The sequence below is a fragment of the Littorina saxatilis genome, unplaced genomic scaffold, assembly GCF_037325665.1.
Source record: "Littorina saxatilis isolate snail1 unplaced genomic scaffold, US_GU_Lsax_2.0 scaffold_365, whole genome shotgun sequence".
NCBI classification, from domain to species: Eukaryota; Metazoa; Mollusca; class Gastropoda; order Littorinimorpha; family Littorinidae; genus Littorina; species Littorina saxatilis.
The window spans coordinates 110604-124498 of record NW_027127047.1 but is presented as its reverse complement, the minus strand read 5'-3'; the positions used below and the strand labels follow the sequence as shown (position 1 = coordinate 124498).

The window sequence follows — 13895 nt, the reverse complement described above, 5'->3', positions numbered from 1 at the left end:
TACAGTGAGTTGTGTTCGTGAGCGGGAGTGACACCCTGACGCGACCTCTCGCTACTTTTACCTGTTTGACTGTTTTATGAAAGTTTGTATCGACTGATTTTAGTACCAGAAGCTTTCTGATGGAACCGTCTACACAGTGGTATCTTTTTCTACGAAATCTGTCCATGGATCCCCGAGCTTTCTTCATCTTTGTCGTTTGGCTGTCAGCCATCACAGTGCAGTGTTCCGTAGGCCTGTTCAGCGACCTGCTTGGCCAGTTAGCCAGCAGTTGTAATGACAGTGCGCTTTACGTCAACAGTGGCGTAGGCCTACGTGTGCCAGGTGTGCCATCCAGTTGTTCTGTGCGTCGGTGCTACACAAGAGAACAGCTGCTGAAATTGGACTTAAATACAGGCAGTCCTCCTGTGACCCCCTCTCCCTCTCTTGGATTACCTCTGACCTCCGCTGATCATCCTCTGGCCTCCACTCTTGGATTACCTTGCTCTACGGTGCCCTTCGCACATGGATTACCTGGTCCTCTGTCGCTGCCATCGTCGATGTCTTCTGCTTCCAGCTGTGCCGCTAGCGATGGGTCATCGCTGTGTTGTCGCCTTAATGACAACGGTATCCACTGCCGCCAGCTGCCGTGCCTACGCAACCGCCCAAAGAAGGCACACAGGGGGCATCGCCGCAGACCGCGACTGAGGAGTGGGGCAGTGCTTCCAGACGTACCAGATCGTAAGCCACGAACACAGGCCACACCCCCCACCTCCTCCTCCACACCTCTCCACATCGCACTCTTCAACGCTCAATCAGTCTCATCAACACAACAAGCATGCAAACGCACAGACATTGTAGACTACATCACAGATAACGACATAGACATTTTAGTTCTTACCGAGACTTGGTTGAAGGAAAACGGCGATGAAAGTGTCTGTGCCGATTTAACACCACCGAACTACTCTCTGCGATCATATCCCCGCACCACCGGCCGCGGTGGAGGAATAGCCGTCATCATCAAGAACACTCTAGCTAAACATGTCTCTTTTAACACTGTGCTGCCGTTTAAACACACCTCGTTTGAGTGTGTACAGGTGACATTGGCGCTTCATCAAAAACCCGTTCAGTTATTCTGCATCTACAGACCACCCCCCAACGCAAAGAACAAACTCACTGACACTATGTTTTTCTCAGATTTTCATAATCTGCTTGATCACTGCAACACGTTGTCTGGAACCCCTGTTTTGATTGGTGATATCAATGTTCATTTTGATGACTGTAACCACCCGTCCACTGTCAAGATGTTAGACTTGTTAGATGTTTTTCAGTACACACAGTCTGTCAGTCAACCAACACACAAGAAGAACCACATCCTTGACTGGGTTATGCATAGGCCTGATGACCATATTGTTCAGTCTGTAACTGTTTCTCATGTTTTATCTTCAGATCATTTTTGTGTTTTGTTCGATCTGATGACTAGGCCCCCCACCCCACCCCCTGTTTTCACTTCTGTCCGTTGTCTGCGTACCATGGATAGAGATAGTTTCAGGGAAGAGCTGCAGACTGCGCTGTCCCCTTCTCTTACAGCTGATCAGCTTGAAGTTGTACTCCGTGCCGCTCTAGATGTCCATGCTCCCAGTTTGCGTCGCCGTGTCCGTCCGTCCAAGTCAGCACCGTGGTACCCTGCTATTAGTGAGGAACTGCGTGATGCAAAGTGTGAGCGTAGGCGTGCTGAGCGCAAGTGCCTTCAGACGGGTCTCACTGTACATAAGCAGATTTTTAACTACACCAAGAACGTTGTAACCAAGATCGTACACTCCGCTAAGACACTTTTTCTGCAGACTCAGATTGCCACTTGTTCTTCTAGCAAGAAACTGTTTGATATTTGCAACCGCTTGACTGGCCGCACTAAGGTGTCCCCACTCCCCACTGTATTTCCTGTTAGTGAGCTGCCTGATGTTTTTAGTGATTTTTTCATCCAGAAAGTAGCTGATATTAGATCAGAACTTGACACGCTAGCTGTTAATTCTGCTGCACCCACTCATGTTGATGCTTCCCCTGCCTGTACGTTTTTAGCATTCCAGAAAGTCAGTGAGAAGGACCTTAGAGAGATTATTTTGAAATCCAAACCTACAACTTGTCCACTTGATGCATTGCCCACACCATTACTTGTTGAAAACCTTGATCTTCTGTTGCCTGTTCTCACCCAGATTGTTAATGATAGCCTGTTGTCTGGTGTTTTTCCATCATTGTTCAAAACTGCACTTGTGAAACCGCTCCTTAAGAAATCCAATCTCGATGTAAATGTCTTAAAGAACTACCGCCCTGTTTCTAACCTTTCATTTTTGTCAAAGATCATTGAGAAAGTAGTTTTAAAGCAGCTGTTAGTGTATTTGAACACTCATGATCTGATCTCGCATTCTCAGTCAGCATACCGTCCTTCTCACTGTACTGAGACTGCCCTGCTCAAGGTGACCAACGACATTCTGTCTGCTCTGGATGGTGGTGATGTGTCTGTGCTCACCCTACTGGACCTCTCGGCAGCGTTTGACACAATAGATCATGTCACACTGCTGAGCAGGCTCCAGACCTTGTATGGCATCTCTGGTCCAGCGCTGGCATGGTTTGAGTCCTACCTTACGGATAGAACTCAGGCTGTGCTTGTCGATGGCCAGAGATCAGCCCCAGCCCCCCTTGTTTTCGGTGTCCCTCAAGGCTCTGTACTTGGCCCCGTCCTCTTCATTATGTACACCAAACCCTTGTCTGCCCTCATTCAAAATCATTCCGTTTCAAACCAGTCTTTTGCTGATGATACCCAGTTGTATAAGCCTAGTTCCCCCGCTGAGACACATGCCGCCATCCAGACCATTCAGACCTGTATCTTAGATGTTAAGTCATGGATGGTAGAAAATAAGTTAAAACTAAATGATGATAAGACAGAGGCACTTCTGTGCATGAAAAAGTCCACTAAGTTCCCAAATTCTCAACCTTCGTCTGTCCAAGTAGGCAATACCGACATCTCTTTCTCTTCTTCAGCTAGAAACCTCGGCTTCACCATCTCCTCAGACATGACACTCAACAAGCACATCTCCAACATCTGTAGGTCCGCATACTTTGAACTCCGCAAGATCGCAACCATCCGCCATACTCTGTCCGTTCAAACTACAAACACTCTAGTCTGCTCTCTTGTTCTTTCTAAACTTGACTACTGTAACTCTCTTCTCTCTGGCTGTCCACTCTACCTCCTGCACAAACTACAGAAAGTTCAAAATTCTGCAGCACGCCTGATCCTCAAAGCACGAAAAAAAGATCATGTCACACCACTTCGCCGCACACTCCACTGGTTACCCATCCAAGCCCGCATTGAATACAAACTGTCCACTCTCTGCTTTCACTTCTTCTCTGCCTCGTCTCCTGCTTATTTCTCTGAACTTCTCACTGTATACACTCCTGCTAGACAACTCCGCTCCTCTTCTGATAGCCGCACCCTAGTCATCCCACACACAAAATCAAAAGCATATGGACAACGCACTTTTGCATTTTGCGCATCTACTCAATGGAACTCTCTCCCCTCTCACATTCGCCACTCTCAGTCAGTACAGTCATTCAAGCGAGCACTCAAAACTCACCTCTTCCAGAAACACAACTCCTAAAGTCGCAACATTTTGCCATCCTGTTCTGTAACGGTTCCATCTCTATTCAGCTTGTTATTTTGTCTTTGTTTTAAATTATTATAAATATAATTTTTCACTGCAGTAGTCCTTTAACTTTAACCCTTAGCTGTAAGCTAGATATGCACAAGTCATGTCGGTGCCACATAATGCTGACACACATGTTCCTGTGCATAGTTTATGGATAACGTGTAGTTGGAAAGTTAAGAGTAGAAATAATTAGTATTTAGTGTAGGAGGAGGGTTGGGGGTGGGTAGGGAGGGGGTGGGTATGGTTTACTTTGAGCAGGTCGGTTTCAGTTTTTTTTTAATAAACAATTCTAGAGAATTGTGTATCTTATATTTGAGTCTTTCGTGTTTTAGACATTGATGCATTTAATAGTTTTAACGAGTTGCCTTTTGTTTTATCATTCTGGTGTTTATCTAGATGTGCTGTGTATCTTATAAGAAGTTCTTAAAAGTTTGAAGTTATTTTAGCACATAGGTTTTTTTTTTATGGTCTTAACAGTGAAACATGTATTACGTTATCATTAAGATTCATGCTTTGTTAGCACTAAGCAGTTGTTTTAATCAGTCTGGTTTTTTCTTGTTTTCATCTTATGAACATTCTAAATGTTAGACTAACTTATTGTCTTGTACAGAATAACAACTGTGTGAATGGTGCTATACTGAATGAAAGAGTGTGACATGAAGTTCTTGTACATCATTGTAAAGAGTGTGCATGACGTTTTAGTTTAGATGTCAAGCGCTTAGAGCAAGCCTTTTTAACGAAAGTTTTTGATTTAGCGCTATATAAATGTTCTTATTATTATTATTATTATTATTATACACAAACACACACACACACGAACTCAAACAAACACACTGGCACACCACACACACACTGACACCACACACACACACACCGACACCACACACACACACACACACTCACACTCACGCACTCACGCACGAACACACACATACAAACTTGCGCGCGCGCGCACTGATTTCTAAACAACAACAACAACAGTAAGCAGTGAACGATGCATATGCTAATCATGAGGCAAGAAATGAATGTGGCAAGTTTGATTCAACTTTGACCCGCTCTAAATCCCACGTTGTACACAGTCTGTCTCCCTGAGGATAAAAGGGCTCACAGTTTCCAAAACTTGTGATCAAAATCAAAGTCTTTCAGTAACCTGGAAAGCTACTTAGAGTGCTGTCTCAATTATCCCCCTATCGCCGTAGGTCGAAGTTGAGGACTATCAAGTGTATAGGGAGGGGTAGGGGGAGGGAGGAAGGGAATTGTTACGACACGACTTTGTCGTGTAAAAGGAAATGATGGGTGGAACGCGGATATCCGTGGGATGTTCAGACATGGAAATTGCTCAAAATAACGATTATCTATTAAACTCATAGCTCAAGGATTTCCATTAAGTACTTTTACCCCGCGTTGTACTTGAAGTGTGAAAACGATCGTTCAATAGTCCAATTACATATTTCTGCCCCTTTTCCCGTTTAACCCCCAAATAACAACAACTACAACAAAGACAGCAAGAGCGACGACGACGACAACAAAATGTTGGAACCAAATTGAAATCATTGCAAACAAGACACCAGTAAATGTCGGACACCTACATGGTGGTTTTCAAGTTCCTCATTTTGTTACATGTCCCCATACAACACTTTACCTATTGATTTTGTTATTTGGTTAGTTAATTTGAAATTCATGTTAAAGTTCCTAATTTGTTATCTAAATTTCACCATAACGCATTTATTAACTCATTCATTTATGAACTTATTTATGTATCATTTCCCTATTCGTCTGTAACGGGGTGGTGGGTTGGTAGTATGGGGTGTGGTAGGAAAGGGTAGAGGTGGTTGGAGAGTAGGGATAGGTAGGGAATCGATTCTTCACTCAACAATAGGAATCAGTGTTCACAGTGTTTTATTCCTGCTACTAACATAGTCGACAAAAGCACGATGGCAAGCTAATAAAAGACAAAAGAGACAAAAACAAATCATTAGTCATGGTGTCAAAATACATCAAAAGTCAAAGTAAAAATACAACACAAGAACATCAATAATTCAGAATAATAAGTGGCAAAACTAAAGTGGCATTGGCTATGACGTGGCAGTGGCAAGGCATGAAGACACTATAAAGTCAAACATTCATTCCATGTAGTCAAACAAGAAATCAGTTCAATTAATGGCAATGACTGACAGAGGAGCGAGACATGTACTTGACCATCACATTCTCAACAGCCTACCTCTGGCTCAGGAACACTTCAGCGCCCAAACATTCGTCACACTCAACGACATGTTACAAGACAGCTGAAGGACAAGAAAATCTTAAAGAGCGCAGTCACACCAAGACTAAGTTTATTTCCAAGGAATCAACCAAGGGAACTTGGGAATGCGAGAGGAGTTTCACTCAAACAGCATAGCAAAGAAATAAGATCAGACATAACGAAACAGACAAGGAATGACAGAGACTAACATAGAACACCAATTGCGTAGTAATGCCAATACAACATCATTATGAAATTATGACTAATAGTTAACATAGTAAAACATCATCAAAGAAAAGTAAAATTTGTCAAGAAGATAATGGTTATGCCCTTTGCCACGTCAGTAGACAACAATAATTCATGTAATTTGCCACCAGAATAACTAAATTAAAATATCAAAGTGAATAATATTGATTACATTGGTTACATTTAGCACATCTAGGTTAGAAGATTGAACATAATTGCCACTATCAAATAAAATAATATTCAAGGCAATTTAAGACATTGACAGTCTGAATTGTGCCGTAAAATACAAAGGGTGAGGGGAATGCCAAAGTGAGATGGTAATCTTATGTTACTGAAACTAGAAACTGGGGTGATGGCGCTAACATTCCAACTGACAACAGTGAATGGGTCACTAGTTTGCCTTTAGAAAACAGCATAATTCTTAGATTATCCCTGACAACTTAATCCAACTGGTAGAGTATTCATGGAGAACAACATCTACAAATTAGCAACCAATAGTCCATGAATCCAAATCCTATCATGTCTATTATTGTACAAGAACATCCATCGAATGACAAAACCAACTAATCCAGCATTAGACGACCAAGCACAGGTACCTGTATCTACAATACATTACTCCACCAAGGCGTACATTCTGACGTACAATAATCTATTCACTGGTAGTGATGGACACTAAAACCACAGCAAAAGATTGCCAGAACTATCTTTCCCAAATAGTCATAGTACAGGACTATCTCAACTACATGGAAACATAACCTTCTCATAAACCTCTGGTCCCAACCCTGGAACATCCCATTATGACCACAACAACACTTCATGGGCCAACTGCAAGTCTCATTAATTAACCAAGTCATAGGCTTCTGAGGGGGATGGTAGGCACAATCCAGACAATCAAAATGGCATAAAATCATAATAAAAGCATAGTAAAACATGACAAAGTATGTTACACGACATGGGAAAATGCACAAACCTCCTACGCTGCCGCTATCTGTGCATTACTGCACCCTCACATTCGGTCAGCTCGGACAATCATGGGTATGGAATCTGTGAAATCCCAAATATTCTCAATATAATTTCCCATTATACTAGAATACAATGTGCAACATTATAAAATAGAAGAGCAATATTACAATAACCCAATAGCTCTTCAATAAAAATCCTTACAAAACACAATCTGCAAGATATTTTCTAAGTCAGACTTGAACTGAAAACTGAGAGAAAATTATAGGAAATCCTTGATTATTTACAAAAAAGTAATGTAGGAAACTAGAATAAGTTGTTGCAGGGTCTTTTCTGATAAAATAATAAAGTTATAAAGTCCTAACAAACTTTGTCCAAAATGTGTGATTGCTGTTTCACTACTGTTTACAACGGAAGTTGGCTGGGGAAATCCTGGGGGAAATACTTCCGGTGCGCTAAAATAGCCTACCGCGTCAGGGAAACCTTATTAGCATATGACCTTGACGTCACAACCCACGCTACGTTTCCGCGCCAAAGCTGGCTGGGGAGGTAGGAAAATGGAGAGAGAGGGGAAACACAGCAATCACGAAAACTAGTGAACCTGACTAGAGGCAAATAAATCCTAGAATGCATTTCTGGTTAGAGATTCTCTCAGTTCTCAGCAACTTTCCATAAAGCAATGAAACATAATTTGACAAGAACAATCAAACCAATGCTGTAAACATGATTCTGACTGAAGCACAAGAAATAGAGTTTTACAAGCCACTCAGACAAAGTTCTGACAATGTTCCAGAATTAATAACACAGCAATTTCTGTCACCAATTAGAAACAGGGGGGATACTCTTGAACAATTAATCAGCTACAGCGCGGTACATTCCGAGGTACCTGTCAAGACTCTGGCGCACGCGCGCTGTGCGTTTACTGCCCGACCCTAGCAGACACAGGGGAAGGGAAAGGGGAAAAGGGAAAATAGGGCCACGCCGTGGGCGCTGTTCTCACTTATTCATTAAAAACAGAATTGTATTCGTAATAGGGAAAACTCATCTAATGCAACTGATTTGGACCTTAGTGTAACTTCCATACAATTCATACAACTCGCTATCATATAATTCGACACACGTTTTTTTTATCTAACAATCACAAGCAATAAAATAGCTATCCGTAACCTATCAGACCACTTTTCATAATAAAACAATTCTAAACAATATCTTTACACAATCAAACTAGTCCTGATTACGTTTAATAAAGAGACTCACTAATTCTTTCAACACAAAATTCAATATTTCGCAATTATAAAACTAAGAATGCATCCAGAATACATACTTTTAAACTAACAACAAAACATCTATACAATCTCAAATAAAAAGTAAACGTACCTTCTTGTGCAGGACACAAGTTACAAATTCACCTCTGGGAACAGAGTTAGAAAAAACGTCTTATGGTTTCGGAGTCAGGAAAACAAAGAAAGATATTCGCGCCACAAACGAGGATAATCAGGAGCAAATTACCTATCCAGTTAATACGCCTAAAACATAGTCCCTTCATTCCACAAAGAATTCCCAATTTCTCTTCAAAAACAAACTATAAAAATATATGTATCAAAACGTTACATAACTTATGCAGCCTATTATTCTCTTCAACCCTTATGAACAATGTGAATTTAAACAATACAATAATCATTATCAATACGCCATGCATATTCATGAGAATTTGGCCTTTTTGCTGATTCTACAAATAATGATGCCAAAGAAACCAACGACCTCTGCACGGGAAGCACCCCGGCATCTGCGACATCTCACGTGCCAGAACTAACTAGCGTTGACAGCGATAAGCACCGTGCGTGAGAAAAAGGATGCGAAACCCAGTACAAGAATTAGAGACAAAGAGAGAGGGAGAGAGAGAGAGAGAGAGAGAGAGAGAGAGAGAGAGAGAGAGAGAGAGAGAGAGAGAGAGAGAGAGAGAGAGAGAGACAGACAGACAGACAGACAGACAGACAGACAGACAGACAGACACATAATCTCATCCTGTTACAATCTCCCCCGCTACAATTCATGGTCCCCATGAATAAAACAAAGCTGGGTTACATTTCAACCAAAGCGAACAAATACAAAACGGTCATTTACGAGCAAAAAATAATTACTGTGAACAGTCCCAGAAATGGTCCCTTGGAGAACTAACCTTCTCCCAACAACAGTGACCATTTAGAATACAAATAAAAACATAACTAAAGAATAACAATGCACTAAAATTGTAGAAGTACAAAATAGATGGACAAACAAATAAAACATTTTTAGTAGCATATTCATACGCAGGAGGCTGATTCAGCTAAGTAGGTCAGTCAAACACAGGGCGCTAGCATAAGGCGGGTACAGCCGAGTAGGCCTACTGTCTTGCCTGAAGCTGTTAATCAGCCCTACTGCATAGTCTGGAGCACACATTGGGCGGGGAGGAAAAGATGGGTGAATGAAGAGCAAAAGGGGGGGGAAGCTGAAGAGAAGGAGAGTGGGGGGGGGGGGGGGGGTACTGGTGACGCAATCGTGACAAAAGTGCACCTTGTCACACGTCTATTTGTTTATTTTTTTATTTCAGTTATTTCGGCATGTAGGTATTTCGGTTGTAAGCAATTCATATTGCTTGCAAGCCTGTCCGCCCTGTATCCAAGATATCCCCCATGCACTGGCATGGTCCTAAGAGGACACACTTATTACTCAACAGTAAATTCCAGTAAGCCTTTAGTCGGACTCTGTCATTTGTATGTTTGTGAATGTCACAGAAAAAACCCACAACTCCCAAGATCACGGAAGCATGATTAACCATTCAGTCAATTCAAGGGAATGCACGCTGAAAACGTCCGCTTTCATTTCACCTAAGAGGGGGAGGAAGGTGTTTTGTTAATTTTCTATTGCTGGTACTCGCACGTGTCCAAAGTGTGTGGGAAAAAGAACAAGTCGCGTAAGGCGAAATTACTACATTTAGTCAAGCTGTGGAACTCACAGAATGAAACTGAACGCACTGCATTTTTTCCCAATGACCGTAGTCCGCCGCTCGTACAAAGGGCGGTGAAATTAACGACCCTGTTTAGCGCGGAAGTGGTTGCGCTCTGTTGCATAGCACGCTTTTCTGTACCTCTCTTCGTTTTAACTTTCTGAGCGTTTTTTTAATCCAAACATATCATATCTACATGTATATGTTTTTGGAATCAGGAATCGACAGGGAATGCGATGAAATTGTTTTTAGATTGATTTCGGAAAATTAATTTTAATCATAATTTTTATATTTTTAATGTTTAGAGCTTGTTTGTAATCCAAATATAACATATGTATATGTTTTTGGAATCAGAAAATGACGAAAAAAAATGAAAATGTTTTTGGATCGTTTGATAAAAAAATAATGTTAATTACAAGTTTCCGATTTTTAATGACCAAAGTCATTAATTATTTTTTAAGCCATCAAGCTGAAATGCAATACCAAAGTCCGGCCTTCGTCGAAAATTGCTTTGCCAAAATTTCAATCAATTTGATTGAAAAATAGTGGTTTCGCTGTGCTGCATAGCACGCTTTTCTGTACCTCTCTTCGTTTGGTTTAAACTGTTTTATTCAACGTTTGTGCATTATTTACAAATAAAAAACGCATATAGAGTAAACAACACAAGCATAATGCTTATAGTGGTGTTTAAAGTTTTCTAGAAAAATACATATAAATGGCGGCTATTGTACAGTTTAAATGAAGAGCAAGCAAACATGAAAAGAAAATTGAATGAAAAATGTACATCAAAACAAAAATCCGTTTTAGAATACATATATTATATTTTTCGTTTTAACTTTGTGAGCGTGTTTTTAATCCAAACATATCATATCTATATGTTTTTTTGAATCAGGAACCGACAAGGAATAAGACGAAATTGTTTTTAAATCGATTTCGGAAATTTGATTTTGATAATAATTTTTATATTTTTAATTTTCAGAGCTTGTTTTTAATCCAAATATAACATATTTATATGTTTTTTGAATCAGATAATGACGCAGAATAAGATGGAATTGTTTTTGGAACGTTTGATAAAAAAATAATTTTAATTACAAGTTTCCGATTTTTAACGACCAAACTCACTCATTAGTTTTTAAGCCACCAAGCTGAAATGCAATACCGAAGTCCGGCCTTTGTCGAAGATTGCGTGGCCAAAATTTCAATCAATTTGATTGAAAAATGAGGGTGTGACAGTGCCGCCTCAACTTTTACAAAAAGCCGGATATAACGTCACCAAAGGTATTAATTGAAAAAAGGAAAAAAAATCCGGGGATATCATTCCCAGGAACTCTCATGTAAAATTTCATAAAGATCGGTCCAGTAGTTTAGTCTGAATCGCTCTACACACACACACGCACAGACACACACAGACATACAGACACACACACACACACATCACGACCCTCGTCTCGATTCCCCCTCTATGGACATTCTGTGAGTTCGACAGCTTGACTAAATGTTGTATTTTCGCCTTACGCGACTTGTTTTTTGCTGTTTGTTTCTCTCTTTTTCTTTATTTTGTCTTATATGTCTGTAATGAACACTTTAAAATGAAGAGGAAAAACACTACCCACGATCCTCTCAACGAAACAGAACATTAAAAAAACCTGCGCACGCGCACACACACACAAACACAACTTTTCGAGAAAACATTGGCTGCATTTTTTTTTACTGGTGAGCGTACCCTAAGAAGAAATCCAACATGTGTTGTCCATATGATTTGCCCGTTCGGTTTTCTTTTGTTCTCATACGCGAGATGTCTCAAGAGGACCCATTTTGGCAAAGTTTAGAGGAGGGGGGGAGGGGGGGGAGCATGTCCGTAATTTTATTATCCAAGTGAACAAACGATCGACAAAAGCCCGACAAAAGACTGCCAAGTGCCGTAAATGAGTCAGGTAAGATCAAGGTGCGATTTTTGACTTGTACTTCATACCAGTTTTCCTCGCCTCTTCTCTCCTTAACAAAGGTCTAGCAACAAAGTTTGGGGGGTGTAATCTCATAAGGAGTGACATAATATCACATGCGAATATGAGGGAACGAGACAGAAGAATGAATAAAACAGCCGCTATTACGCTATCTGTGTTGTGGCTGGAAGAAAAAAGAACAAGTCGCGTTAAGGCGAAAATACAATATTTAGTCAAGTAGCTGTGGAACTCACAGAATGAAACTGAACGCAATGCCATTTTTCAGCAAGACCGTATACTCGTAGCATCGTCAGTCCACCGCTCATGGCAAAGGCAGTGAAATTGACAAGAAGAGCGGGGTAGTAGTTGCGCTAAGAAGGATAGCACGCGTTTCTGTACCTCTCTTTGTTTTAAGTTTCTGAGCGTGTTTTTAATCCAAACATATCATATCTATATGTTTTTGGAATCAGAAACCGACAAGGAATAAGATGAAAGTGTTTTTAAATTGATTTCGACAATTTAATTTTGATAATAATTTTTATATATTTAATTTTCAGAGCTTGTTTTTACTCCGAATATAACATATTTATATGTTTTTGGAATCAGCAAATGATGGAGAATAAGATAAACGTAAATTTGGATCGTTTTATAAATTTTTATTTTTTTATACAATTTTCTGATTTTTAATGACAAAAGTCATTAATTAATTTTTAAGCCACCAAGCTGAAATGCAATGCCGAAGTCCGGGCTTCGTCGAAGATTACTTGACCAAAATTTCAACCAATTTGGTTGAAAAATGAGGGCGTGACAGTGCCGCCTCAACTTTCACGAAAAGCCGGATATGACGTCATCAAAGACATTTATCAAAAAAATGAAAAACACGTTCGGGGATTTCATACCCAGGAACTCTCATGTCAAATTTCATAAAGATCGGTCCAGTAGTTTAGTCTGAATCGCTCTACACACACACACACACACACACACACACACACACACACACACACACACGCACATACACCACGACCCTCGTTTCGATTCCCCCTCGATGTTAAAATATTTAGTCAAAACTTGACTAAATATAAAAAGAAAGAATACCGTCCAACTAACACGAAGAAGAATGGGAAAAAATCTTAAATAAAGGGAGAGGTACAAAGGTTGCGATTCATCTCGGCTAGATATTATTCACGATTTTTGTAAACATACATGTAGTAAGCCTATACTCGCATCAGACACATATATCAGCATCCTACATTTTGTCCGTGTCTGCCTTCTGGCCGGGTTTGCGATTTCTACATATTATATTCATGTGTTCTTCTCTCTGACAGTGCGGGCTCAACTTTTACAAACGGGAAAATATGACATCAAATAACGCTATCAAATATCGGAGAACAGCCACACAAGCGAATGCTCTCAAGAATATGTAAACCAATGTTCATCAAAATCCGTCAGGTAGCACACACACCCACACACACACACACACACACACACACACACACACACACACACACACACACACACACACACAGTCCGAGTGTGTCATTACTTGAATGGGGTGTGCACGTTAAAGATCCCACGATTGACAAAAGGGTCTTTCCTGGCAAAATTGTATTGGCATAGATAAAAATGTCCACCAAAATACCCGTGTGACTTGGAATAATAGGCCGTGAAAAGTAGGATATGCGCCGAAATGGCTGCGATCTGCTGGCCGATGTGAATGCGTGATGTATTTTGTAAAAAAATTCCATCTCACACGGCATAGATAAAAATCCCTGCGCCTTGAATATGTGCGCGATATAAATTGCACAAAATAAAAATACAAAAATAAATAAATAAATCCC

The 13895-nt window shown here is 40.5% G+C and overlaps 1 long non-coding RNA gene across 1 annotated transcript; it reads right to left on the bottom strand.

Annotated features, from left to right (window-relative positions):
• Nucleotides 1–5562: 5562 nt before the first annotated feature.
• Nucleotides 5563–9577, bottom strand: LOC138955513 (uncharacterized). The gene is made up of 2 exons (XR_011452259.1): nt 8506–9577; nt 5563–7212 (listed from the first exon to the last, which is right to left on the bottom strand). It is a non-coding gene; the product is annotated as an uncharacterized lncRNA (long non-coding RNA).
• Nucleotides 9578–13895: the final 4318 nt, after the last annotated feature.